This window comes from Pteropus medius, unplaced genomic scaffold (genome assembly GCF_902729225.1).
Source record: "Pteropus medius unplaced genomic scaffold, Ma_sr-lr_union100, whole genome shotgun sequence".
Classification (NCBI taxonomy): Eukaryota; Metazoa; Chordata; class Mammalia; order Chiroptera; family Pteropodidae; genus Pteropus; species Pteropus medius.
In genome coordinates this window covers 8793198-8798792 of record NW_024351073.1, presented here as the reverse complement: position 1 = coordinate 8798792, position 5595 = coordinate 8793198, and positions in this window count along the sequence as shown.

Here is a 5595-nt window from a genome sequence, read left to right as displayed (position 1 = left end):
ATAGTCTGTTGTAGCATTATAATGTTTGAAAATGTTGCTTTAAGATATTAACACATCTGAATCTCGAAGTCATGGCAGATATATGATTATCATTGTAACACAATTTACATGTTAATGTAATATTCATATAGTAATATGAGAACAGATATAATGTACTTTTCAGATATAATTCCAAAAATCTAATATTTGAATCACATAAAATTATAATTTGTATGTATGCAAATGCATGTCTCCAAGTGGAACTTTTCCTCAGTTTTGTCATTTAAACTAACATTTTAAATAAATTTTTACTGTTTTGTATTTAATTCCAATTATTTAATGTATATTTTAAATCACTGTAAGAACAAACTGATTTTTGCATACAACTTATCTAATATTTGCCAATAATTTATATATATACACACTTAATTCTAGCTTCAATTTTTTCCAGCTTCTTGAGAAAATTGTAAAAGATGTCACTGTCACTAAAATCAAGAAAAGATTACTAACAGGCTTATTAACCTACTGGTACATGAGAGAATATTCAGCATCTCTTTTGCTTAAAAATATTAAATATTAGTATATATTTGTTATTTTCAGAAAGACATAGGTAGCTACTCTTCTAGAATTTTGAAGAATTTTGAAGGTCAAGATTGTAATGTCGGGTCAAGCTGAAAGTAATCAGAGTTCTCTATTTGTGTTTCTTCAACAATTTCATAACTTCCCTCCCTCCCTCCGTCTCCATCTGTCTGTGTTTCTTCATCCATCTCTCTCTCTCTCTCTCTCTCTCTCTCTCTCTCTCTCTCTCTCTCTCTCTCTCTCTCTCTCTCTCTCACACTCACTCTCACTCTCACTCTGTAGCCTGTGCCAAGCTGACTGGCCAGCCTGTGTGTGTGTGTGTATTGAGAGGAGAGAGGAAAGGAAAGAAAACACCTGTATGCCTAAGTAGGCTGAGAGAGATGCAGAGATTGAATAGGACTACAGTTTCAGAAGCCACACACCTAGTGATTTCTCTTTTGTTCGCAGCATGTGTATTCTCAGAGCTGGCAAGGAAAAGAAAATAAAGCCAGTGCTTTGTCAAATTCACTTGACTCACCAGATTGCCTTTTCCACTGCTTTATTTTCCTAGGGGTTGACTATTCTCAAAGTTAGGCAATACGCTATAGGGAACCAGTAAGAAAAAGCTTTCCAGAAGCTACTTTTTCAATGTCAATTCAAATTCCTCTATTGGAAGATTTAGGCAGTGACTGTATGTTCCACATAGGCTGTTATTTCTTCGCTTCCTTATTTTTTATTCCCCACGTTATACTTTTCTCTGCTAATGAATAAGGAAACAAGATAAAAACGTGAATTTGTTTTATTCCAGGTTCCTAGGTTGACCATTCATTTTAATTCAAGAAATAAATCAAAGGAGTAAAAAAGAAATACCTAATTTTACCTAGTGTCTTAATCATAAAAATAATGGATGTTTGATCCACTAGTTTGGAGTGTCAGAACTATTGGACCATAGCAACAAGAGGGAGTTTTAGGGTTCTTCTGTTATAGTATCACTGGAAAGAATATATTTTTTATAAAAGATAAGCACTTCAGTGAATATGGATTTATACATTCCAAAATTCTGTTTAGAGGTGTTAAAATTCTCTGAATACATGCAAATTATCAGGCCAATTGATTAAATTTTTACTATCAAAACATACAAAGCCCTCCACAAACACTATTTTCTAACTGCTTTTCCAAGCTGAGCCCACTCTACTCTATGAAATCTTGCTTGCTTTTCAAGACAGAGCTCAGGTATCACATCCTTCAGTACATCTTCTGCAAACCAGACTGGATTGTCAATCTTGACAGTCTTTGAATTTCTCTTTCTTTTTAAATACTCTTTAGATGTTTTATAAATGTCTTTTTCCTACTACATAGCCTTTAAGCTATTACATCGTAACACTTGAGACAGCTTTTGGCATTTTGTTTTCAATAAATTTTAATTTCTATAGAAACAGGGTAGACTTCACTTAAAAATATGGAAAAGTAAAATTATAACACGGCATATTAAACAAAAAGGATCAGGCCCTGGGACATGCAGTCTGAACCCTAGCACTAGGGCTAGATGGAAAATTCATGTCCGCCATCCTGAGATTGACAGGGCTCTTTTATGCAGACAGTTTGGAGAAGAGAGATGTCAGTTGGTTTGAAAGAATTTACTTTAGCTATAGATGAAGGGGGTGGGAGAAGGTAAAGCAGAGATAGTTTCGTGATAGGTGCATAGTCCATAAGGAAGAAGTATTTGCTTTATAGGGTTGCGTGTGGACAACAATCTGGAAAGGTCATGTGTAAGCAAGATGCTCTTGGTCAGCTGCTGGACCATTTCCTCTACAGAATTGTAGAAATAGCCAACTGAAAGTAAAGTCAAAGTTTCAACATACATTCAGGAATGTAAGCAATCTTCTTGTTGGTTTTGGCAAGTGGTTAACTGATTAAATTATGTTTGTTTGTTTTTTTTAAGAAAGTTTTTTTGTCAGTTATAGTTGACATGCAGTATTATTTTACATTAGTTTCAGATGTACAGCATAATGGTTATAAATTTATGTAATTTATAAAATGATCCTGATTAGTCTAGTACCTAGTGGAACCAGACATAGTTATTACAGTATTAGTGCCTATATTCCATATGCTTTCCTTCATATCCCCATGACTATTTTTATAACTGACAATTTGTACTTCTTAATGCCTTTCTCCATCTATTGAAATAATTGTGATTTTTCTTTAGTCTGCTGATTGATATAATTAATTTATTTACAAATGTTGAACCAGACTTGCATACCTGGAATAAGCCATACTTATTTATACTGTATAATTCTTTTTATACATTGTTAGATACAATATGATAATATTTTGGGGATTTTTGCTTCTGTATTCGTGCGACATTGTCTATAGCTCTTATAATGTCTTTGCATGGTTTTAGTATTAGAGTAATGCTGCCCTCTTTGAATAAGTCAAGGAGTATCCTCTCTGCTTCTATCTTATTGAAAAGATTGTAGAGAATTGGTATGACTTCTTACATGTTTGGGAGAATTCATCAGTGAACCTATCTGGACCTGGTGCTTTCTGTTTTTGAAGATTATTTATCAATTACATTTATTTAATAGTTATAGGCCTATTCAGTTTGTCTATACTTATGTGAATTTGGTAGATTGTGTCTTTCAAGAAATCAGTCCATTTTGTCTAGGTTATTAAATTTGGCATAGTATTATTCATAATCCTTTATTGTCCTCTTAACATACATAGAATCTATAGTAATGTCCTCTCTAAAATTAATTATATACAAAATTCATGTCCTCTTTTTTCTTTACCTGGCTGTAGTCTTATTAATTTTGTTGATCAGGTTTCTACCTAGAATTCCTAGATATGATTTTTGATGCTTCAGAACCCCCCTCAAGTCTCTGCCACTGTCCTCTTATTTATGCTGCTATATAAAGGTAACTGGCAGAAAAAGGGAACTCTTAAATGCAAATTCCAGAATATGCTTTAAAGAAAACTCATTGGAGTATTAGTTTCCTATACACTGTCATAATAAAAGTTCACAAATTTAGCAGTTTAAACACAATTTATCATCTTATAGTTCCAAGGTAATAAGTCTGATGTGGGTCTCGCTGGCTTCAATCAGAGTGCATTCTTTCCTAGAGTTTCTTGAGAAGAATCTGTTTCCTTGTTTTTTCCAGCTTCTATATCTCAGTCCTCTATTTTTTAAAACCAGTAATATTGCATCGCTCTCTGCCTTTCTTCTATAACATATCTCTTTCTGAATCTTCTGCTTACCTTTTTCACTTTTAAATTCCCTTGTGGTTATGTTTGGCCCTTTTGAATAATCTGAGAAAATCTCTCTCTTTCCAGGTCAACTGATTATCAGCCTTAAATTCACTTGAAACCTGAATTGTCTTTATCATGTTTCACTTGTTTGTAAATTTTTCCTGTTTTTAAATTTAGTAAATTGATATATCATGAAAAATAAGTCATTAATAATAGTCAGCTTAGTTTTAAAAATATGTAACTGTAGTATATGTTTATATGTTTAAGTTTTCTAGGCACATTGCTGAAAGGCATTTCTTTACTCAGACAAATCTGATAACATGTAAAATAAAACATAGTTCTCATTTTTATTTCTTGACACTTCCTAATTTATACTAAGTGGTAAGTCACAAACCATGGTAAAACATAGCATCGAAATTGCCATCTTTTACAAGATTACAAAGATGTAAAGATAGCAATTTTGAGTTGATGTGCTTTCAGCATTTTTTAAGAAAATGTAATCTAAAAGCCTGTTGATTACATTGTTAACAAAAGAGCATGTTAAAAAAACAGTTGCTTTCTAGAAGTAGCAAATACAAATGATAAAGTAGAGAAAAGAATAGTATATATTGAAGAATATAAATTTTATTATCTTTATTATGGCTTTGAAGTTAGACTAATTACATTTGCTAATTCTGTCCATTGTTTTCAAATGAAAACATCAATATTAGATATTTTAAAGAATTCTAAACCTAAAGGAGGTAAAGACTGCTAACATATACTATAATAAGACAAATTTGAAAACTTTCTACTTTTTTATATTCCTGTAAATTACTATTTCCTCAAACCCTTGACATCTTTATAAGTAACACTGTATGATCACATGGAGAATTATAAGTTCAGTTTCCATTAGATATTATTATGTCTTAATAAGGTCAAGAAAAACGCATAAATTTGATAAAGTAATCATTCGTTTTAAAATCTCCATGTTAATTCATAGATTTTATGCCAGAGTCAAAAAGAGGCATTTGTAAGTTGTGTGTGTATATACACATACACATGCATACTACAAATACACACACGCACACACACACACCAACTTTTTGGGAAATGTACAAATAACTCAGAACAGTACATAGATAAGCAAACTATTCACATGATTCTTTATTTTCAAAATGTTAGTTTCCTCAATATTATATTTAAGAGTCTTACTTAATTCCTCATGTAGTTTCAAGTGAGTGTATAATTTGTTTTGATAGTTTAAGTATGAATATTTTAAATATTTAAACCCATACATTTTTTTCTCTTTGGATTGAAAAATGTCATTGATTTGTTAAATGTATTTAACATGGTTATTATGTAGAGCATGCTGGTAAAAGTAAGAAAAGCTCAGTTTGAAAGAATTATGTTGTTTTATATTAATATTTTTAAGAAGCTGGTACTATAGAAAGTTACTAAGCCTTTTAGCTGTACTACACAGGGTAGGTTGATTCATTTCATTTTAAAGAGCATAATTAGATACTACAAGCACTCCTTTTAAGGTGAGACTAGCTTGTGTCTCTAAAAGCAATTTATTATTCTAAAAATATTTATTCGTGTATTGAAATTTATAAAACCCTAACTTGACGTATATTTATAAATTTTTGCCATTGGAACTCCCATGTGAGTTCAATGTTTGAGAATAAATAGCCAGAAACTATAAAAGTATAATCATGCAGGATGATCAGAAAAAAAGCAAAAATTTATTTTATTGACAGGACATTTTTATTAAACATAGAATTGATTTTAAATTTAGAGTATTCAAATACTAAATAAAACTTAAGAGTAACAGAA